Source organism: Balaenoptera physalus (genome assembly GCF_965194825.1).
Source record: "Balaenoptera physalus genome assembly, chromosome: 13".
NCBI lineage: Eukaryota > Metazoa > Chordata > Mammalia > Artiodactyla > Balaenopteridae > Balaenoptera > Balaenoptera physalus.
The window spans coordinates 31,884,785-31,909,287 of record NC_138892.1 but is presented as its reverse complement, the minus strand read 5'-3'; the positions used below and the strand labels follow the sequence as shown (position 1 = coordinate 31,909,287).

The following is a 24,503-nucleotide window of genomic DNA, read 5'->3' as shown; positions in this document are numbered from 1 at the left end:
ATTGAGTGGACTTGTGCCACTATCAGCTTTGAGCCTTGAACTGATTTCAGACCCTTGAAAGTTGAAAATTAACAAAATGTTTTGCCTTTTTTCAGAAAAAAAAAAGATTAAAGTTTTTAAGATCAGAAATCAAATTAATCAACTCTAAATAGCAAAGGAAAAATTACATTTTTGATCAATAAAGCAAATTGGAATACCAACAAAATTATTAAATTTTCTTTGAAACAGAAGTCTTCTTATCATACATGGTTAATGACTACATATTGTTTAAAAGCATTGGGTTTATAAGAATCAAGCCCAAACTAACTTAGATTTCTTAAAATAGTTTATTTTCCTCAGTTAACTGCTTTAACATTTGATAAAATTATTTTCTTTGCAATATTAAAATACTTTTAGAAAGTAACAGAAGTATAAGACATGTACATGTAATATAATATATATTTTGGTTCAGCCCAACAGACAATAATTTAGTTCAACCTACAATACTCATAGGGAACCTATTCTCTAGGGCATGATGCTGGCCCTAAGATAACGGAGGTCTCTGTCTTTGAGGAATTCAGCATCTGAGCTTTATGGTAATAAAAACTTATAGTTGCCAACTTTTGATTGATCTCTTGTTATGTATTAGCCACTTTGCCAATAGTTTTGCATATGTTTTCTTATTTAATCCTCCCACCTCAATCTTTTAGAGAGTTTTATTTGCCCCATTTTATAGATGAGGGGACAGTGTTTTTTTGTTTTTTGTTTTTGTTTTGTTTTGTTTTAGATTTAGGAATTTATCCTAGGACACAGAGTTCATAAATGGTTTAATCTATTGAATTAATATGCTAACACAAATATACAGACACAAACCAACAAACTTACATAAGTAAACACAAGTACTTGCAACTTCTATTTTTTTAAAAAAACTATGAATATATTTTTCCCTTTTAAAATGAGACAAAGCTGTTTGTTGTTGTTGTTTCTCCTGTCAGCTTATGCTTAAATAATGATTGTACGGTCATAGCGTCATCCTTGTGTAGAACGGGCAATGCATTTATAATCACACCGAGGAGTGCATAAGTCTCTCATGGCTATCAAGTCTCAAATGCTCTGACCCTGACACTGCATTTTGTTCATTTTTTAAAAAACATCAATTAAAACCAAAAGGTTATTTAAACATAGGTTGATTTCATAATAGAACTTCTAATCTTAAACAATATTTGTGTTTTTCCTGGGGAATTGTGGTAAAAACATGCTTTGCATATACTCAGAACTCTTTTATAAAAGGATCCCAAACACACAAGGCCAGAGGACCTTAAACGTGAGTGCTCAGGGGCACAAGTGTAGGAGGGAAATTTAGGGAAACATGAGGCTTTACAAAGGATAGACTTCCCAAAATTTTATTTAAAGTTTTTGGGTAGAAAATTCTTCATAGAATATTTAGAAAAATATTGAAAGATATCTAATTCTGTTTATACATTCAAATAGTAGATTGAGTGACTATGTTAGTTTACTAGGCTGCTACAATGAACTACCACAGACTGGGTAGCTTACACAACAGAAATGTATTTTGTCACAGTTCTGGAGGCTAAAAGTCCACGATCACAGCTGTCAGTGGCATTGGTTTCTTCTGAAGCCTCTCTTTAACTTGCAGATTGTAACCCTCTTGCTGTGTCCTCACATGGTTGTCCCTCTGTGCATTTGTCCCTGGGTATCTCTGTGTGTTCAAATCTCTTTTTGTTATAAGGACAGCAGTCAGATTAGATTAGGGTCCACCCTATTGGCCTCATTTTAAGTTAATCACCTCTTTACAGGCCCTCTTTCCAAATACAGTTACATTCTAGGTACTGGGGGTTAGGGCTTCAACATATAAATTTTGAGGGGACACAATTCAGCTCATAACAGTGACCTTTAGCTGCAAAGAGCTGAGAGTTCTTCCAGATCTAGAATGTCATGCATTTTCTTCAAAATTTTCACTGCATATAAACTGACCACAATTTAATTTGCTAATATAATGCTTTTATTTATTTATTTATTAAAAGTGACATTCCTGCTTTTCTGCATTACCCAGAGAGGGGTCCATAAGGCATTGTTCTGGGTTCCCCTCAGAGGTTAAAGGGAAACGTTCACAAAGTCCGGAGCCCTTGATGTCCTGCAAATGAAGGAGGAGAATTTCCTCCAGTTCCTTGGATCAGGAACCCACTTAGGTGGCACCAACCTTGACTACCAATTGGAACAGTACATCTACAAAAGGAAAAGTGATGACCTCACCTCATACGCTTAAAGAGAACCTGGGAGAAGCCTCCCCTGGCGGCTCGCGCCGTTGTTGCCATTGGAAACGGGGCTGATGTCAGTGTCATATCCTCTAGGAATATTGGCCAGCGAGCTGTGCTGAAGTTTGCTGCTGCCAGGACCCACTCCTATTGCCAGACACTTCTCTTCTGGAAACTTCCCTAACCAGATCCAGGCCGCCTTCCCAGAGCCACGACTTTCAGTGATTACTGATCCAGGCTGATCTCGGAGGCATTTTATGTTAACCCGCCTGCCATCACTGTGTCACAGTCTCTCCTCTGCGCTGTGTGGACATCGCCATCCCCAGCAACAACAAGGGAGCTCCCGAGGTGGGTCCGCGGTGGTGGATGCGGGGCGGGGTAGGGTGGGGGCCGCAGGAAGTTCTGCGCATGCGTGACACTAGCTCCCGTGAGCACCCGCGGGAGGTCAGCGTGATCTTTACTCAGCAGAGATTCCGAGAAGGCCGCTGCTGGAAAGGCTGTGACCCAGGAGGAAGTTCAGGGTGAATGGACTGCTCCAGCTGCCGAATTTACTGCTACCGGACCTGAGGTTGCAGATGGGTCTGCAGGCGCCCTTTGTGCCCAACCAGCGGTTCCCTACTGAAGACTGCAGCGCTCAGCCCACCACGGGGGACTGGACTGCAGCTTCCACTGCTCAGGCCACTGAACAGGTAGGAATGACCACTGAGTGGTCTCAGCTTGTTCTTCCACAGACTTTTAAACAGAAAATGGAAATAGATTAGTGGAGAATAAAGTTTCTTAAAAAAAAAAAAATGACATTGCTGAATTAGCTTTAGTAGGACACTGTATATGTGTGTGTGTGTGTGTTTATATATATATACATACACATACATATATATGATGTATCCCCACATATATATGAATGTGTTTAGGTAGTAGAGAAATAGACAGCTGTGTTTACATCTACCTTTTAACGCATACATTTACAACCAAAAGTATATACCTATTTATTGACCAGTTACATATGACCAAATGAATAACCACCATCATATATTTTCACCATGCTAAAAGCATTCTGTTTAAAAATGCATTTGAAAAGTTTCTCTTTTAGATTAACCTATAGTTTCATGCTACATTCAACCTGGTTTTTGGATACGTTTGTATAGACTAAAATAAATTATGTGGGGTTGTACTATGAGTTAAATCATCCCGAGTATGTTCAATAAGAACCCCATGGTTGGGGATTGTATTTTCCAAAAATGGCTGCAAGAACATTTCCAGTCCCATAGACCGTGGCAATTTCCCAGTCCAGAGGTGGAGTCTATGTCTCTCCCCACTGCAACCCTCCTCTTTAAAACTTGGTGGATCTTTATGACTGTCTCAATAAATAGAATTGCAGCAGAAAAGATACTATGGGACTTCTGAAAACAGGTCATAAAAAGTAACATGGCAGTTTTTTTTTATTAGCTTAGTTAACTATTTTTAGGCATGTTTTAAAAATATATGTTTGTTTTTTTTAATGATTCATATAGTTCAAAAAGTACTTAATTTCTTGAAAATGATTCATATAATCAACATTGATGCTGTCATGTAATACATTTGTTTGCCATTCCATAAAGGATAGTTCTCTGTTTTTATTGTGGAGATGTCTTATAAATCTTAAATTATTCTGTCTACTGCCTTAAACTATGACATAGTGAAAAGTTAATTAATAGTCTCAGGTTGGCTGTTATTAACCATCAATATTTTACTTCTCCAGACCAGTTACCTCATTTATTAAAAAATAGGAGATTATACCACACCAGTATTTTCCAGATTGTATGACCACGAAATTGCCTAAGGCTTTTGTTATAATAATGTTCCAAGTCTCTCCTTGTGGAGATTCAGTAGGTCTGCTCAGGATCCTTTTCTTAACAAGACCCTGACGTGACCCTTACGGTTAAGCAAGTTTTGGAGTAATTTCTAGTTGTCCAATTCTTTAATATAGGAAGATAAACTAAGTAGAATTACATTTAATTCATAATCATCATAAATAATGGGAGCAGGATGTTAATAATTCAAAGGAGTGTATAATCCCCAGATTTTGTACTTTTGAATTCCGAGTGAGTTTTGCATTATTTTGTCTATTGTTATATAGTCCTAATTATTCTTTCTCATTGAGATATAAAAATTAGTATTAATTGCAAGAGCCTTATCAACCATATATACTTCCATCAAAAAATTTTACATCACAATAAGATCTATATTTTAGGAAAATAATACGGCAGCAGGATTTAGGAGAAATTGAAGGAAAGAGAAAAAATATATATGTTTTCTGCTCCAAGTAGTTTTTCCTTTCTGAAATGGTCACCTATGTTGCCAAAATATGCTTTCTTTTTTTAAAATACTACTTGAAGATTTTATATTTAATTAGTATGCGTCTTCACTTCTAAGACTTTCTTGGGGCCACATTTTAGCACTCTAAAATTGGGCTGTGCACATTGGGATGTCACAGAAGGGCAGTTAGTTATTAGATATAAGATAGGTGGTTGAAGAGCTAATGACTGTACAATCCACCTGTAGACTCAGGTTAACTTATACTCTGAAGCCAGATCATACTCTGGACAAGAGGGATATCTATCTCCCCTGCTAAGGTAGCTTTTGGCAGAGTATATTCCCACTCTAAGACATGGGCAGCAGCAGGATAGGGTAAGTTAGAAGGGGTGGGACTAAGAACCCACAGACGGAAAGGATCAGGTGAGCATGATGATACGTCCGTGGAAATTAGATAAAGCAGGGATCTGCATGCAAGTTCTGCAAGTTAAACAGGCAGTGGGTTGGTAGCAGTCATGGGGGTTGCGGGAGTCGGCGAGGGGAAGAGACTCTGTAGCTTGTGCCAATTTCCCTGGTGTGAATACTCCTACCATGATCACTTTCAATCTACCAAAGTGAGATAAATGGGCTTGCAAAAATTTTTGAAATTTTAACAATTCATTCTTATGAGATAGTTTGGGCCAGCTCCAGCACACTACCAGTACTGCCACAGAGGTTTATAACTCAGGCAGGTATAATGGACCGGGGGTCAGCGACTAGGCAAAGAGATTGGGTGAGAAGTTGCCTGAATCCAGGCAGATCATCTGAGTGATATGTACCAGTATCATCAGCAAGAAGAAGCTAGCTATGTCATTGAAAATCATCTGAGCCATGGTCTGCTTAGATTCATTTTTTAAAATTTTTCTGTGGGCGTAGGTTAGAGGCAGGTGGAAGCAAGTTGGAGTACCTGCCAGAGTAGGGAGCAAAAGCCTAAGAGGCACCATATGGCAGTCCCTGCCTTCTTTCTCCCGGGTAGATATGCTGGGTTTCTGGGTTATTAGTGTTACCGAGTCCAAAGTCCAAGCTTGTACTGCTCGCCTCACGACAGGCCAGTAAATCGAGAGACGAGTTGTTGGGGCAAAGAATAGCAACTTTATTCAGAAAGCCAGCAGATGGAGAAGATGGTGGACTAGTGCCCCAAAGAACCATCTTGCCTGCGTTAGAATTTAGGCTTCTTTTATACTAAAAGGGGAGGGAGTAAAGTCACACATTTCCTGGTTCTCGTCAGTCTCCGGAGGGGATGTGCTAATTTCTTCCTTCCTGCAGTCATTCACAGTTGGGCCTGGTCAGGATGTTTCCTGTGAGCTAAACAAAAGTGTTTTAGCTTAATGCTCATTACCTGGGAGGCAGGTTTCCCAGAGATGCACCATTTATGTATAATTTATGTTATAGGCAACATCCCCTTAGTGATTAACTTGTAATAGAATACAAAGGTTCTTGCCTATTACCTTAGTAATGCCTTGGCTCCTGCTTTTGATTAGATGCTTCATTCTCAAGCCTACAGCATGAGAGGTATGAAATAGGTAAGACAGTCACTGAAGGAAAGGATTTCTCTGTCTGGTAGTGAGTTGCTTGTTTCTAATCAGCTTCAGGAATGAAATAAATGGGATAATTTGTACAAAAATCTTCCAGCTTCTCTCTCTTTCCTTTATAAATGTTCTGCCTTGCTTGAAGCAATCTATCTTCCAAGTGATGCCATTCTCAAATTTGGTATTTCAAGAATATTCTTTAGCTCACATGCTAGGGTGAGAGTTTTCAGTGTTTAAATCTGTGAATTTATATCGTTTTATTTCCAGAAGAAAATTTTTATTTCCAGAAGAAATTTACAACCTAAATAATGGTAAAAGAAATTCCAAGCAATATGATGAGAGTAGTTTTCATAACTTACTAAATCCTTTAAAAATAGCCATCCTTAATGTGTCAATTTTTTTTTAATGAATCTGACTTTTGGGTACAGTTTTAGTCACAGTACTCTCATTGATAATTTCTGCCATTTAGTTATAAGGTAAGAGAAGCCCAGAGGAGCCTTCTAAAATGTCACTAAAACAATTAAATATGGCATTTAAAGGATCCATATTTGATTAGAGAATGAAACGCTAGTATTTCTTCATTAGAATATTCCCTTTTTTTCCAAATGATATTTGTTAGTTGTAACGAAATATCATTATGAAAATAATTCTGGAAATAGTGTTTTCTGAAGTACACATCAGCCTTGTATCATAAAAATTGTTGACACCATTTAAAAATAAGCATTATTTTATAAATTTAATTATGTAAAATCATCGGAAGTCATGGAATTGGAAATAGTTTGTGATTGGGTTCTATGTCTCCTGTGAAGGGGAAAAAAAGATAAATAAACATAAATTTAAAAGGCACCCTGCTCAAGCCTACTGCCCATTTCATTTCTCATTCCATGACTCTTAACCCTGGGCTACTTCTGCTTTTCCATGCTACCAAGCCTGCCTCGACCTGACTAGAGAGTTCAGGTCCAAGCCTGTCTCTGATAAAGTACCTGAGCCTCTTCTCCAAAGCTCCCTGCAAGGCCCTAGTGCTTCAAGCTTTTTCTCTCTTACAAAGTCCAGAGGATCTCCCAAGTATGAACCTATAACTCTAGGACCAGGCTGATAACATTTCTGTCCTGCTCCTTATAAATCCACATCACATGGTTGTGTGTTGGGGCCTCTTTGTCCCTCCCACCCCCCTTTTTTTTTCCTGAGAAGGAACTGGGAAAGTAGGTTTGGTATCCTATTTCTTGGCTTTTGTGAGAAGCCATCCCTGGAGTACAAATTAGAATCATGCTTCCCTAAGCCATTTCTTGACCTCCCTATTTAGAATTAAACCCCTCAAAACTTTAATCATACTCGCAGCACTCTATCTCCTTTTCAGCTTTATTTTCCTCCCTAATATTCATTACTGACTAGAATGCAAAATATTCTACTTCTATATCTGTCTATAGTTTGTATTTTTTCCACTAGAATGTAAATTGCAGGAGATCAGGGCTTTTGTCTCTCTCGTTCATCGTTGTCTCCCTGACACCTTGAGACATGGTACACCATAGGTACTAAACAGTTATTGAATACCTGAATACATAAAAGATTGAATGAACAAATTCTGGAGGACAGGGTTCAGACCTGATAATAGGGTTCAAATCTGTGGCTTTCTAGCAGCTGGCTTCATGAGAAATAAGATGAAGGTCATTTCCATACATGGCTATTATTTATGTTCCATTCATTTATCCATTCATTTAACGACAAACGTTTGTTGAGAACTTTTTGCATATAAGGCACTTTTCTATATGTTGGAAGTTGGTGCAGAGTTCCAGGTTAGCAGGTTTATTAGGGTCAATAGGGTTTAGAAATGATATTACTATACACTGTTATGAATGCTTACTTACATGCTGGCTGAAAGAATATGTGAATGAATGCTAGAGAAAGTGTCCTGTTAGAGGTAGGTGCAGAGTGGGAGCGCAGAGAAAGATGTGAGTGCCTTGAAGGAGGTTATGGACAGGTGTTGCTGGGTATAGATTTACAGAGGAGAAAGCACTATTTTACAGACTGAGGAGTTGTTGGTAGACTTCACTCTGGGTTGAGAGAACTGAATGCCCAAAACATAGATGAGGAAGCTTGTCATTTGGGGGGAATTGCTGAGTTATTTGTGACCAGGGATAAGACTGGGAATGTAGGTTGGGGCAGGATTAGAAAGTATGTTAAGAATTTTAAGTTTGTATCCTGTAGGTTATGGGAAACCACTTAAGGTTATTAAGTGGGGAGTGACATATATGTTATATGTTGCAGAAACGTGAACATTTTTTGGTGCAAAATATTTGGAATTGGAGGAGGAAAGAAATTTCATATAGGAATGCCTGCTAGGGAGCCGTGACTTTGGTCCAAGTGGAGATGATGAGGACTAGGGTAGTAGCAATGGGAGCAGAGTGGAGATGATAGAGTACGTAGATATTTTGGAGGTGGAATCCATAGGATTTGATGAGAAGAATAAAGTAAAGGGAGGAATGAGGAATGTTGATGGAGTTTCTGATTTGGGAATTGATATATTATTTTATCCTTAACTTATATGAGTAATACATGGGGTAGAGGGAATAGGTTGGTGGAAAGATGGGGAGAGAGACACCAATTTGCTGTTAGACATGCCCCATTTTAGTTGCAGATGCTCTTAAGAAGGTGAGCCCTGAGCTCAGTGTAAAATGGGGCTGTAGATGACAATCTGGGTATCATTGCTGAGGCTATGCGCTCCATCAGACAGAGGCTACAGAGCCAGAATAAAAGCAATCCTAGGATGGGATGCTGAGGTATGTGAATATTTAAGAGAAACTGGTAAAGATGGACAGTGAATACTCAGTTTCACCAGAACCAAAGGAGATATAAGGGAGGAGGAATCTTTGCAGAAGGAAGAAATGGTTAAATAAAAAATGCTGCAGAAGGTAAGAATGAGGTTCAGCAGTTAGGGGTCTTGGGTGACCTTAACAAGAGCCATTTCAGTTGGGTGCTGAAGGTGACAGCTGGATTGTGGGGTTTAGAAGGTAGGAAAGCAGGACAAATGCTGTACATTTTGTATGAATGCATGGCAGCACCCCCTTTATGACCCTGGCCCTACCTCATGCAACCCTTCTCACAGAAACACATCCTCAGTCATGCAGGGCTTACAACGAGTTGAATTAATTTAGCACCTTGTGTTCCCATGAGAACTCTATAATAGTATTCACCCGTTTACATGGGTGACTGTAAACCCTTTTATGTGACTGCCCACCCTTTCCTCTTCCTTTAGCATCCTCACAGATGTTTTTTTTATATAACTGAGGAACACTACTTACTGACCAAAATGTATTTGAGGAGGTAAGTGAGGTCCAGGAAGTCTTCATTTTTAGAAAGATCAAGGGCGGATGCTGTAATTACCAGTAGCAGTCACATATCCTGAGATGTCCTTGATTTAAGTTCTGTGCTGGTGACAGTATCCTCTGTCACCTACATAATAAAAAAAAAATTGCTGAGATCATTCTCTAAGCAGAACTTTCCAAATAAGGGCAAAAATCACACACATACTTATGTATCTATGTATGTAAATGTATAGGAAAACCTGAAGGGTACACACCCAGCAGCAGTAAGTAACTTTGGGGAGCGGAGTGAGATTAGGGGAGGGATAAAGGTAGAGCCTCACTTTTTAGTTTATACTCTTCTGCACTGTTTAAATTTTTCAGTGAGCATATACACATGCATTACTTGTGCAGTTTTTAAAAAGTGGTAGTATCTCCTTATGTGGGAGACTGTCCTTTCCACAACTACCCCAGCACAAAATACTACTTGGAGTTTTAAAGCACTGAGGGTTTTAATATGAGTTCTTCTTGTTGACAAATTAGTCATGAGCCCATTGGCAAAGGAAGAAATGTGAGAGAGAGGCGAACCAAGAAAAGAAGAAAAATGTGTATAAATATCACAAGCAAACTTTGGTGCTCTTTTCAGCAGCCAGATGGTATTGTACACTGTTCCAGAGTATGGTCCACTTGCATTTGAATTACAAAGGGCTGCTCAGTAGAAATACAGATTCCTAGGTCCCACGTGATCTACCAGCCTGGATGCTCTGAGGGTGAGACCTAGGAGCTTGCATTTTTCAAGATCACTGCTGGTGATTCCAAGGTATATGCAAACATTTGAGGGTCACTGGTACATATAAAAGAGTAGTAACTGGGAATCTGAGGGCCTGAGTTTTAGTTCTAACACTTACCATTGGTGTGGGCTTTGCACACATGGCTCCCCTCTCTGAGTCTCACTTTCTCATCTGAACATTGAGCATCCCCTTGCAGTTCCAGGATTCTATGCTTTGTATGATTGTAACCATGACACAGCACTGTGAAGAAGAAACTTTCCTCCAAAGAAATCTTCTCATTATCATGTTTGTGTTTGTGCCTGGTCCTACTAAAGTAAGAAGCAGGTTTTAATGAAATCATGTTTATTGTTTCAAACTTTTGAAACCTGAGGTTATCAAGCCCTCGGGTGCTTATCTCTGACAGGAATTCCTGCTGCTAATGGTCATGGGTGTCCGTTATGGGGCATGTCCTTGACAATGTGGTAATAGAGCAGTTGTTAAAATTTCACCTATCTCTTCCTTATTTGTAAGTATTTAGGTGTGAAGTGTCTGGAACTGGCTGGGGCAGGAGATGAGGTTGGTGGAGGAGACATGGGGAATAGAGAGAGTGTTGTAAACATAAAGAAGTTTAATTCCTTAACATGGAGATCATTGAAATGCTAAGTAGCCTTTAGTGTGGGTGTGATGCTTTCTTTACTCTCACCTCCTTTCTATGTTTAGTGACTGGATAATTAGGTCTCCTGCAAGCTGCTTTGCTCCTGTTCTGGCACTTTGGACCAGATTCCCTGTTTGATGGCCACACAGTGATAGAGGGTTAACTTGGTGAAATGGCCTTGGAGTTATACCCTAATATAAGAAAGTGGGAGCAAGCGGTTGGAGAGTATTAGGATAGAGAGTATCTCTTCTGCTGACCTTTGCTTGGCTTCTAACCTAAAAAAGAAAAAAGGAAGGAGGATTTCTTCCTTCTTTGGAATTTCACTGTACAGAATTTGTGAGAATTTCTTACATTTGTTTAAAATTACAATTGTTAAGGACATAAAAATGTGGTTTCACTGTTATGTGTGGTACTCTACTGAATTCGGTATAGGCTGGTATATCATAACCACAAGGAAAATAACCACATTCACATGCACACACATACAAACAGTACCCTGAAATTTCCTGATGGTATGTAGGATATTGAAGTCCCAGTTGTATTTTGCAAGAAATTGTGGCCCTTCTTTGCTGTGTTTCCTTTTCTTTTACAGCCCTAGAACTATCACCCTTCCTTTCTGTCTCCCTCTCTCCTTCCTTCTCTGCCTCTCTTCCTTCTTCCTTTGAAAAGTGACATGTCTAACACATTTGAGCCCTAAGAACACTTTTGCATAGACTGCAGTGATTTAATACATGCAACGGGCCAATATTTTAAAAGTGCAACTATTTATGAATTCTATAATGGTGGGGGGAGCAGGATATAATGTTGAGAGGAGATTCTCCTTTTGTTTGAAAAAAATCATCTTTACAGGACTATTGCTTATAAAAAAGCAAAGTCCAGAGCATGGACTCTGACGAGAGAGGTTCGCACAAAGGAAAAAAAATTCTGTGCTAGGTAGTGAAAAGGAGTGTTCACTGAGTAAGTAAGCAATTCTAAGAGGTTGTTAGGCTAACATTTTTTAAATGTCCTTAAGTTTAGCAATATCCTGTTAAAAGTGATTTCATAGACTATTAAACCCTATGTGATGGTATGGGGGTTAAATCTTATCCAGATATACAAGACCACTATTTGATTGCAATGAAAAAGATGGATAATGTTGGAGAGTCTGAACTCTTAGAGGTCATCTAACTTTGAAAAGATGAATGGAGTTTACTTGATTGACAGATCTCATAGAAGAGAATTTTGATGGAAAAACAATCTGACTTTGTAATCAGTCACAGTGTTGTTTTTCACTATCACCCTGGAATTCCTCCATTGATACAATGCCTGCTTTGCAAGCTGTTTTTTCTTAGTCACTGCTTTATTCTCCAAAATTCTCTTCAGGTTAAGCAATATAAAGCCACACTCAGTACCAGTGATTCACGAATTAAAAATGCGTGATCCATAGTCCTTCTATAGCTCTCAATTTTTTTTTTCTCCTCCTTGAGCTTTTCAGTTTAAAGATAAATAGAGACACTTCTGGGACGATGAAATTAATTTGTCTCAAATTGTTGTCATCAAGTTAAAAATCACCCAATTCATATTGGCTCATTCTAGCCCAAACAGTGAGGGTTTTATAGATAGTATTCCTTAAGTATAGTTAGTTTTAATCTTTGGGGGAAAAGAATCTTTACTGCTAGTCAATAGTCCAATGCCTGGGATTAGAAGGTGAATGTGGGTATTAATTGTGGTTGACACTGCATGCCCTACATCAGTGATTATATCAGGAGTCAGGGGCCTTAAAGGGAGATATAAATTGGTGCCTCAGACCTGGCGCCAGGCACAGACAGGGCCTGGCTCTTAGTCATGACTGATGTTGGGCTGTCAAAGTGATTTCTGGATGTTGTGACCTATTACCAGGTCCCCTGCCCTGAGATGCTCAGCCAGTATTGAATAAACTTACTATTAATTTGTCTTTTTGCTTTTGTGTTCCCTTAATTTTCTAGTCTCCCTTTCTTCATTTTACCCCATCCGTGGTTAAGAGACTATCACCTGGAAAGTGACTCTTGAGGAGTTGGCCTGAGAGACTATAATTGAGATCATGAAGGAACCCAACCTCAAAAAATATGGACGTTAGAAAGGGAATCTTAGGAGGAGGAAGGTATCGAGTAAGAAAGCTTGCGAGGTGAGGGATTTCCTCACAGGATGTCCTGACAAAAAGAGACAGCTTGGGTGTCACCTGGGAAAGAAAACATTATAGCTAAAAAATCAAAGGGAGTCCGGCTGAGAAGGAAAAGATGTGGGGAAGAACTGGTTAGGAAATGTTAACAGAGAAATCAAGAGGTTGGGAAAGAAAGCAGGAGGACACTTAAGAAAGAACCATGTGCTAGAGACCATTTCAGAGTTTCCCCTAACAGATGGTGTACATTCATGCTTTCCCCACACCTGGACTTTTCTGTAATCTAACAGCCTTCAAAGCAGTAGGTGTTCCCATTAAATAATTAAATATCTATAAAGTTATATATTATGAAAGTTCATAAAAATAAATGTGATTATTAGATATGAAAATCCAATTTCCTTTTTTTCCTTAACCAGTCTTCAGAGCCTAATGGAGAAGGGCCTCTGAGAATTTCCCTTAAATCAATATTAAAAAAATTCTGTCCTCTCCTCTTCTGCTATTAAAGCCTTGCATGGCAGTGAACCAAAGTGCATTAGAGTTATAGTGGGGATATGTTAGTGAGGAAACTTACAGTCAAGGGAATGAGAAGGTTTCTGCTCCCCTCTGTTCCCATGGGTTTTAGTTTAGTAAAGTCACCATCAACATTTTTCTTAAGCTGGATTTACTGTGTATATTTAGTTTTAAATCAACTGCACAACATTTATTTACTGCATGGATTATCTAAGACTCCTTTTTAATTTAATATCAAAATATTAAGTAGAGTTTTAGGGTCTGAATTTCCTCCCATTGTGCCGTTGATACGTAAACACGAAGAAGGCTGTGGTGAAGTCAGCAAAACATAGGGAGTCTTTTTGTGAAAAAGACAAAATCTCACAGAACATCTAAAATCAAATACAGTGTGCTTTAGGTTGTTCATGATTTGAGATTATTTGTTGTTAAAATTACTCCCCTTAACTAGCATGGATGGCTACCAGTTGAACAAATTCTGGTGCCTGGAACTCATAGATAAACAAGAAGACTATCAAATACTATAAAGTCACTGATAGGTGCATTCTTAAATGACCAAACATTCGATACTTCTTTAGAATCACCCTTGATCTCATTTTAAAGTCCAAGCAATAGTTTAAAAAATTTTTTTCTTTCAAAACCTAGTTTTCTGTACTTATGATGTGGTGGGTTAGAGTATTACATACAACATTTTTGAAAAAGTTAGACCACTTCTGCCAAGATAAATATTGTGTAACCTTCTAAACTATCATAATGGCCCCAGAAGTAAATTTACAACAAATACAAAGAAAACAACCCTTTGTAAAAAGCATGATCAACAAGGCAGACATCACAATGTATTCTTGATAGACATTCAATGCATACGTTATCTTAAAGGAAATATGAAAAGAAAATATTTTTGCTTATATTTTGGGATAAGATCTAAGAAATAGCTCATACTTTTGGGTTGTTATTTTGCTTATGGTAGAGAGGAATGGTATAATATCAATATGTCCTCTTGACTGCTTTTGTTAATTGTGTTTATAATAGTCAGCAATAGTATTTGAAGTCTTTTTAATGTCCTCTGGGCTATGGTTGGTTTCCCTTAAATGTTTCCTTGGTTGTTCTTCCACTAGAGGTCATGGTGTTGGTTAATTTATATGTCAACTTGACTGGGCTATGGGGTACCCAGATATTTGGTTAAACATTATTCTAGGTGTGTCTGTGAGGGTGTTTCTACATGAGATTAACATTTAAATTGGCATACTGAGTAAAACAGATTGCTCTCCTCTATGTGGGTGGGCCTCATCAAATCCGTTGAAGGCCTGAATAGAATAAAATGGCTGAGTAAGGAAGAATTTTCTCTCTCTGCCCGACTGTCTTCGAGCTGGGACATCAGTCTTTTCTTGCCCTTGGAGTCAAACTCAGACTGAAACTTACACCATCAGCTGTCCCGGTTCACAGGCCTTCAGACTCAGACCCAAACTATCCCCCTGGCTCTCCTGAGCCTCCAGTTTACAGCAGACTTCTCAGCCTCCATAATTACAATAGCTATTTCTCCATAATAAATCTCTTTATATATATATATCCTATCGTTTCTCTTTCTCTGAAGAACTCTGACTAATACTGTCACTTATGTAGTTTTCTCATGAGATCATCAACAGGAGCTATGCTGGCCTATAGAAATACCAGTTTCAAAGATCCGTACTCCCTTCCTGCAAAGTCTCTTCAAAGAGAGAGCTCCAAGAGGGGAATCAGGGAGAGCCAATCCCGTTCATGGGCCTAGAAACTGTCCAAGACAACCTTGTTTAAACAGATGATCAGAGCGGGGAAGTGGTGTTCTGAACCTCCTACCTCGGGCTCATTTCATGCAGCTCTATCTAACTCTGGCTTGGAGTCCCAAATGCTTTTAGCATCTGGCAGCCACTGGCTCAGCTCCCAACTGCTCTGCTCTGCTGCTAGAGGACTCCCTCGGCTTCTGGAAGATTACACCCAACCTCTGAAAGTCGTCTTTGCTGTTGTTATTTCCAAAGCCCACCAGTCTGGATGCTTCTGCTGGAGCTGCTTCTGACTTCCTCAGGGGTCCTCATCTTCACATGGATGGATGGGCTTCTGGAATCTCATGAAATAAAAAAGAATTGCATATATGTCTTTTTCTGGGAAACAGTTCATATATACGTTTTATATCTTTTTCCATCAGATTTTCAAAATGTCCCAGTACCCAAAAAAGGACCATTATCCTAGGGAGTTGGTAAGCTTGCTGGTTCTTTGAGGCATTCTGGTTCCATTTTGCCTGGAAAGAGACATCAACCTAGTCAAATGCATTGTTTGCTTTGTTGAGCCCAAAGCAGTTCAGCAGTTTCTTAGCACTTTCTTAACCAATCTTGCTCCCCTTAACTGAGGAGATTACATATACTTCGTCCTCAGAATGACACGCTACACCTTCTCAGGCATTCTCACATTGAAAAATGTGCCCTCCCACTTCTTCTAACATGTCTCCCTCCCCTCTGGCCTATATTTGGGGTCACTAAAGTTTAGTGTTAGGGTTTCAGTGATTTCCAACAAATACTTAACTTATTGCCTCTCTTCTTTTAATGGCTGAATTTTTACAGTTGTAAGCTACACGATAGAGTCACTGCCATAATGTTTCCCTGAGTAAAGGAATAGTACTGGAACCCATCTGTGTTCTGCCAATTTGCTGCTGTTTTACCATGATAACTTGGAAGGTTTATTCTTTGTTATGTTTCTGTTGCCTAACGGTAGGAGTGGTCCTTGTCTGCATGAGCTGCCAGTCTAGCAGGAGAAAGAGTTACACGTATAAATGGCGATAATCAAAAGCAACAGTGACTATAATAATGGTGTCTATAAAATGCCATGGAACTGCAGCCTGGGGAGCAATGAACTCTGCTTCTACGTGTGCAGGTGGGGGCAGGCTAGGGGAAGCTACTAGGAGGAGAGAATTTTCTCCTGCGCCCTGTCATGGATGTAATTTGGCCAGGGGACCTGCAGGAAGGGAAAAGAAGGAGAACTGATAACTAACACTTAAAAAAAAAATCTATAGAGGCATTCTTTCTTAAACTAATGTTTGGAAAACAATTACTGTTTGAATAAGAGTGTTTAAGTGTTCCTATTAAGCAGTGTCTTTGAAATGCTTATTTAAGAGCAAGAAATTCTGTACCAGTTTTTTTTTTTTTTTTAAATAGAGAAAAAGCTGTATGCATTCATGCCTTATTACTTTTAATTTTAAACAACAACTTACAAACATTTTAAGGAGTAATTTTTCTTTTGCTTTTGAATTATACCCATTCTTTTTATACAAAGGCATTCTAATTTCCTTATTTGTCTAACATTTGTGGAGTGTTTTATAGACTTTATCTAATATGTATTTACTCTCTTAGGAAGGGAGTTAATGCTTTCTATAAAACAATTGCTACTGTCAGCTACTATACGATTTGATTTATTACGAGAGTTTATAAGTTAGATTCATTAACTCACTCCACACAAGGGATAATTCTAGAGAAAAATTTGATTTAAATTTTAAAGTTGTTAGTTGTTATAATTACTGGTCAGAACTTCCTGAAACACCTAGTGCCCTATCCAAATAAAGTATCAGAACACTGTATTCTTTATGCCTTCATAGATTAGGGTTATTCTTGGACAGTTATTTGAGGAAATATATTTGAAAGCATTTATGCACAATCATTTATCACCTCTTATTTAAATAACACTTTAATGACCATAAATTTTTGTTGTTTCCAGTAGTAAGTGTTCTCTTTAATAGATCCTTTGCCAATTTGTTATGCAGATGTTTTTGCTGTTTTGTTTTTAAATTTAATTAATTAATTTATTTATTTATTTATGGCTGTGTTGGGTCTTCGTTTCTGTACAAGGGCTTTCTCTAGTTGCGGCAAGCGGGGGCCACTCTTCATCGCGGTGCACGGGCCTCTTACTATCGCGGCCTCTCTTGTTGCGGAGCACAGGTTCCAGACGCGCAGGCTCAGTAGTTGTGGCTCATGGGCCTAGTTGCTCTGCGGCATGTGGGATCTTCCCAGATCAGGGCTCGAACCCGTGTCCCCTGCATTGGCGGGCAGATTCTCAACCACTGCGCCACCAGGGAAGCCCCTGTTTTTGCTGTTTTAACAGCAACCAAAACTTCACTCTAAAACTACAATGAATTTGAGCACCTACAAGAGCACCTACAAAACACCCCACAATGTGCTCAGTATCTATAACATAGTCTTGAGGAAAAATAAGCTTGTAGACAAAGAATTATAGGGCGATTGGTTAAGTGCTATGAAAGAAGTACACAAAAAGACTCACACATTCAGAGACTCACGCATTATGAAGCACTGTATTCTGTTTAGGGAGAGGTGAACCGGCCAAGAAGGGCTACAGACGGGAGAGGATGTTTGTGGAAGATTCTAGAGGAATAAGGTGACGAGTATTTTAGTAGGGGCAATATCATGAGCACCGTGAGTGTGAAGGGTGGTGAGAAGTCCTATGGAGCAGGAGGTGAGGATGGGAATGAGGCTGGGGGCACCTTGGTACAGACCTGGTGTATCACTTAACCTGAAGAGGAAATGGAGATCATGTACTAGAGATCACCTTGGTAACAGAAAGGAGAATAGACCCCTTCCAGAAAAACTCCATGACAGGAATACCAGTTAGTAGTTAAGAGGCAATGTGAGAGTCTCAAATGCAGTGCTCACCATGGAAACAGACAAGACCAGTGGGGTCCGAGAACTCACTGGGGATGGCGGACTTGACAAGAACTGGTGACCAATCAATGAGAAAGAGAAGAAGGGGTAGATACAATGGAAGAGGAAGAGTGGGAAATGACTAATTTTTCAGCTTGTGAAATAGAAGGAATAGTGGTATTACTAAATAATCTAGGAAAGATAGGACAAAGAATTTTGAAAGAAACAAAAGTTCTTAGTTTGGGGAAGAAATGCATTTTAGTGAAAGGAACATGGACCCAGATTTTAATCTTGGTTCTCTGCTCTGTTATTCACTAGCTCTGTGAAACTTGGGGAAGCTCTTTAACCTCTCAGAGCCTGTTTTTTTTAAAAAAATTTATTTTATTTTATTTATTTTTACTTTTGGCTGCATTGGGTCTTTGTTGCTGTGTGTGCAGGTTTTCTCTAGTTGCAGGGAGCGCTGGCTACTCTTCGTTGCAGTGCGCGGGCTGCTCACTGTGGTGGTTTCTCTTGCTGCAGAGCATGGTTTCTCTAGATGTGTGGGCTCAGTAGTTGTGGCTCGTGGGCTCTAGAGTGCAGGCTCAGTAGTTGTGGCAAACGGGCTTAGTTGCTCCGTGGCATGTGGGATCTTCCCGGATCAGGGCTCGAACCTGTGTCCCCTGCATTGGCAGGCGGATTCTTAACCACTGCACCACCAGGGAAGCCCCAAGCCTGCTTTTTAAAGTAGGGAAAATTGTACTTACTTTCTAGAGTTGTTGAAAGGAATAAATGACAAAATGTATGTAAAGTGACCAGCACTTTCTTGAAATACCGGAGACACTCAAGGAGTATTATTTTCACTTGCACTTTCTCCTTATTTTGAATTTGAGGAGCAGAAAAGATCCAAGATAATTAGTCAGTGAGGCAAGTAGAGTTGGTTTAAAAAAATAGAAAATCCAGTCAAAGGAAGAATCAATGGAAAGTTTCCAGAGATTTTAAAAAACTAGGAAAGCAGGGGAAATTTGTATATATTTAATCCTGATCTCTATAGCTACTTTAGAAATACATTATACAAACAAACAACTTATTTCTATTGGTTTATCTGCCCAGTTAAGACAACATTCAGCTAAGGAGTATGGCGAACATGAGAGACACTAACGTTAGCCAGAGTAGGAAATGGATTCTAGGAAGTAAATGTGTTCTGAGAGGAGAACATACAAGATGAGATGTAATATTTTTTTGATTGTGGTAAGCTATGGGAAGGGGGGAGGAAGAGGTGATAGCATGGTGACTGGCATGCAGTTGGTGATCAATAATGATTTGTTGGCTGAATAGATTCATGTTCCATTGAGCATTTTGAAATGAGTATATTTTAGACCACTCTGTTCTTCTAAGTCATCATTCATTTAGCATTTCTTTTTGTTACAAGTGTAAAAAACACTTTCCCCCCCAACAGATTGTCTGCATATTCTACAAATATCTCAATGTCAGATTCAGCCTTATGAATAGATCAAGATTCCAAAAAGCTTTTACCTTTTTTCTCTTTTATTCCCTACCACAAGAGGGCATGAATTTCATCTTCTCTTAAGAATTAAATAGAAAAATATGGGGAATTGTGAGCCATTTCCAGTCTGTTCAGTTGTCTACCTGTTCTGAGATCTCAGATTTAGAGAGAAGTTTCTAATCACCTTACAATTGCCTTTGATATGAAAAAAGGTCTACCTATTTATTTCTAATGCTCCCATTTAGTATCATGAATTTATCTAGTACCGTCTAGAGTTTGTTTGTCTTTTAAATGTGAATCATCTCACTACATCAAGCAAAGAACATGGCTTTACCATGTATTCTATCAAATACTTTAGTAACATGTACTCAACCACCTTTCTAAGCACCAAGGTGCTCCATCTTTCTACAGTTTTGCAGTTTGGTCAATAAGATGATGTTCTTTCTGACATTAGAATTTAATGATCCCACCTAATCTTTATTTTTCTTTCCTCTTTTTTTCCAGAAAAGAGACACCCTAAAATCCTGGGAGATCCCCAGTTACCCTGTAGATCTAGCTCCAAAGGACAGGTTTGCTAAAGCAGGATAGGTTAGGATTTTGTTACATTGTTATATCAGATGTAAGTTTATTCCAAAACAAACTAATTTAATTTTTCTAAATTAAATTAAACATTCTTCCTTACCTTGAAGTTAAGAAGGGTTACGTCACCTCAAAAGATGCCTGTTGCCTAGGCTGCCATGGCTCATCAGAAGGCTGGGAGCTCTGCAGCTGACCGCATAGATTTCTGGCTTCTTAGACCTTCCATGAAGCTTCTGAAGCTTTGGTTTTTAGGGTTCAGTTCCCCAAACTTTCCAGGTCCACTTACATTAGAGTTACTGGTTCCTCCCAGAGTATTTTCCAGTCCCCAGAGCTCTCCCCTCCTTCCGGAGTCAGGATACCCTCTTTCATCCCTGTGAGACTGTCTCTTTCTAAAATAATCCTGATCCTTTTTAATTAAATTTGAGAGCAAAAGTCTCTAGAACACAAAAATATTGCTTGTCTTCTAGAGAAAGAAAGGAATAATGATTCTTATTTCCCTGATGTGCCTACAGGAAAAGTAAGTATGGTTTACTTCTTCATCTGATTGACCTGTCATATTGGTCAAGTAACTGCTTCTACTTTAATGGTGTTAAAGGCTCCTAAGAGGATGCTTCACCATTGCTGGTGTAAAAAAATGAGATCCTAGAACTGGGATTTTGTGTGTAAAAGATATCTTAGGTTGAGCAAATTTTGTGCGTGTGTATGTGCGAGTATCAATAATTCAGTTTGAGGTATGATTAAGTAGAATATCAGATATTCATCTCAAAAAGATTTTATGGGCCACCATCATGTTTTAGGTATTATGATTGGCATTGGGATTTGAGGTACAGCTCTGAACCAGACAGACAAATCATAGGATCTTACATTCTATCAGGAATTTTTCTGGAGCAAGATGATGGTCAATAAGATGATGTTCTTTCTGATATTAGAATTTACGACAGGCACTGCCAAAAATGCTGTATGTAAATTATTTTATTTAATATTTGCAATAACCCTGTGTGCAGATGTAATTCTTTTTTTTTTTTTTAATTAATTAATTAATTTATTTATTTTTGGCTGTGTTGGGTCTTCGTTTATGTGCGAGGGCTTTCTCCAGTTGCGGCAAGTGGGGGGGCCACTCTTCATCGCGGTGCATGGGCCTCTCACTATCGTGGCCTCTCTTGTTGCGGAGCACAGGCTCCAGACGCGCAGGCTCAGTAGTTGTGGCTCACGGGCCTAGTTGCTCCACGGCATGTGGTATCTTCCCAGACCAAGGCTCGAACCCGTGTCCCCTGCATTAGCAGGCAGACTCTCAACCACTGCGCCACCAGGGAAGCCCAGATGTAATTCTTAGCTCCATTTTATTTATTTATTTATTTATTTAAATTTATTTATTTTATTTTTAAATTTTTGGCTGAGTTGGGTCTTTGTTGCTGTGTGCAGGCTTTCTCTATTTGCAGCGAGAGGGGGCTACTCTTTGTTGCGGTGCGTGGGCTTCTCATTGTGGTGGCTTCTTTTGTTGCGGAGCATGGGCTCTAGGTGTGTGGGTTTCAGTAGTTGTGGAACGCAGGCTCAGTAGTTGTGACGCACAGGCTTAGTTGCTCCGCGGCATGTGGGATCTTCTTGGACCAGGGATCGGACCCCAGTCCCCTGCATTGGCAGGCAGATTCTTAACCACTGCACCACCAGGGAAGTCCCAGTCCCATTTTATAGATAAGAAAACTGAGGTGGAGAACATTTAAGTAGTTCGCCAAAGTCTATAATGATTGTAAGTGCTTGAGATTAAAATCCAGTTATTCAAAACCTGTGCTCAATGCTGCTGTACTAGTCAGGATGGCCATAAAGACCGGGAATATAGATTTTTTGTTTAAATAGAGGGGCTTTCTTGATTACTTCTTCTAAAATACTCTTAAGGTGCAGGTTTATTCAGTGAAAATTAGAGACACAGACTGTTACAGATTTAATTGTGTCCTTCCCAATTTCACATGTTGAAGTACTAATTTCCAGTACTTCAGAATGTGACCTTATTTTGAAATAGAGTTGTTGCAGATATAATTAGTTAGTAAAGATGAGGTCATACTGGAGTAGGGTGAGCCCCTAATCTAATATGACTGATGTCCTTATAAAAAGGGGAAATTTGGACACAGATACACATAGGGAGAACGCCATGTGAATGTAAAGGCAGAGATAACGAGTGATGTGTCTACAAGTAAAGGAAAGCCAGATTGCCAGCAAAACACCGGAAGCTGGGAGACAGGCATGAAACATTCTTCTTCACAACCCTCAGAAGAAAGCAAAACTGCCAACACCTTGATCTTGGACTTCTAACCTCCAAAACTATGTCACAATGCATTTATGTTGTTTAAGCCACCCAGGTGTGGTACTTTTTTACAGCAACCCTAGCAAACTGACATACAAGCCACCTGAGGCAACACATCACAGACACATGAGTAGCGATTTAAAATAATGCTCCCTTACTGTACTCTATTCATTGGTGATGAGGAACAGAAGGTTGAACAGATCACATATTGTAACATAATAGCAATAAACCATTTAGTGTGCACAGTTTACCTGTGTTGCCAGACTTTATGGCTACCCTGTATATTTCCCTTAGAGAAGTTGATTCATTACAAAAAAAAATCACTAATTAGATTTATCCATCATATCAAGTAAATGCTTCTTTGGTTGAGGAGTTTAACCAAAGGGGAAGGGGGAGAGCCATACAGATTTTTGAAAACAATGAAAATTATTAAATGTGAAATCTGAAAATAAGCATTCAAGATAGTCAGCCTAGTCTGTGATGCTCTAGGAGAGTTCATCAGGTATCAACATCTCCCCTTCCAGCTCTAAACTTCTGTATTAATGTTGCCTCAGAACTCGTAGCCGAGGGTGCTGTGGGAAATAAATAATATCTGTGGTCGAGTAGACGAGAAGAGGCAAGTACATAAATAATGGTGAAATCAGTTAGAGAGTGATGTAAAACACAAGAAAGCACATATGAGGGAATATATTAACCCTGACAGGACAAAAAAATGAAAATAATAAAATAAGATTTCTGTTTGGGAGTAATTTGGAATTTGAGAAACTTGAAGTCAGTACAGTATTTCAAATGGTAAAGAAAGGCAAATAAAACTAGAGTTTTGTTTTTTTTTTAAACCAGGGCAAGCATTTGTTTCTTTGCTTGTCTAAAGACAGAGTAAATACTTCTAATTTTTTTTCTTTTTTTTAAACTTCACTTTTTTAAGACAGTTTTAGATTTATAAAAACATTGAACAGCTAGTACGGAGAGTTTCCATAGACCATCCCCATATACCTACACTCACACAGTTTTCTCCGTTAACATTTTACAGTACTGTGTACATTTATTACAATTAATGAACCAATGTTGATGTATTATTATGAACTAAAGTCTATAGTTTACATTAAGGTTCACTCTTTGTACAGTTCTGTGGGTTTTGATACATGCATAATATCATGTATTCAGCATTATCATGTTAGTCAGAATTCACTTTTCTAAATTTCCACTGTGCTTCACCTATTTACTCCCCTAATCCCCCATCCTTGCCCCAACCAAAACCTTGGCAACCACTGAAACTTTAGCTGTCTCTATAGTTTTGCCTTTTCCAGAATGTCATCTAGTTGGAACCATATAGTATGTAGTCTTTTCAGACTGGCTTCTTTCACTTAGCAATATGAATTTAAGGTTCCTCCATGTCTTATGATTTGAAAAGTAGGACTGCGTTTAGCTTTGTGAGAAACTGCCAAACTGTCTTCCAAAGTGGCTGTACTATTTTACATTCCCATCAGCAATGAATGAGAGCTCCCTATTGCTCCACATCCTCACCAGTATTTGATGTTGACAGTATTCTGAATTTTGGCCATTCTAATTGGCATGTAGTGGTATCCTATTGTTTTACTTGCATTTCCTCAATGACATATGATGTGGAGCATCTTTTCATATGCTTATTTGCCACCTGTATATTTTCTTTGGTGAGGTGTCTGTAAATATCTTTGGTCCATTTTTTAATTGGGTTTTTTGTTTCTTTATCGTTGATTTTTAAGAGTTCTTTGTATATTTTGGATAATAGTTCTTTATCAAATGTGTCTTTTTTTTTTTTTATAAACTTATTTATTTATTTATATATTTTTGGCTGTGTTGGGTCTTCGTTTCTGTGCGAGGGCTTTCTCTAGTTGCGGCAAGCGGGGGCCACTTTTCATCGCGGTGCGCGGGCCTCTCACTATCGTGGCCTCGTTGCGGAGCACAGGCTCCAGTCGCGCAGGCTCAGTAGTTGTGGCTCACGGG

General features: G+C 38.9%; 1 pseudogene across 1 annotated transcript in view; it reads left to right on the top strand.

The window, feature by feature from the left end:
* The window catches only part of LOC309641312 (small ribosomal subunit protein uS2 pseudogene), a 40,899-nt pseudogene that overhangs the window by 12,444 nt on the left and 3,952 nt on the right, over nucleotides 1-24,503 (top strand). The window contains exon 2 of the transcript XR_014268585.1: nucleotides 2,101-24,287. The product of XR_014268585.1 is annotated as a small ribosomal subunit protein uS2 pseudogene (transcript). The remainder of the gene's footprint in view (nucleotides 1-2,100; nucleotides 24,288-24,503) is intronic.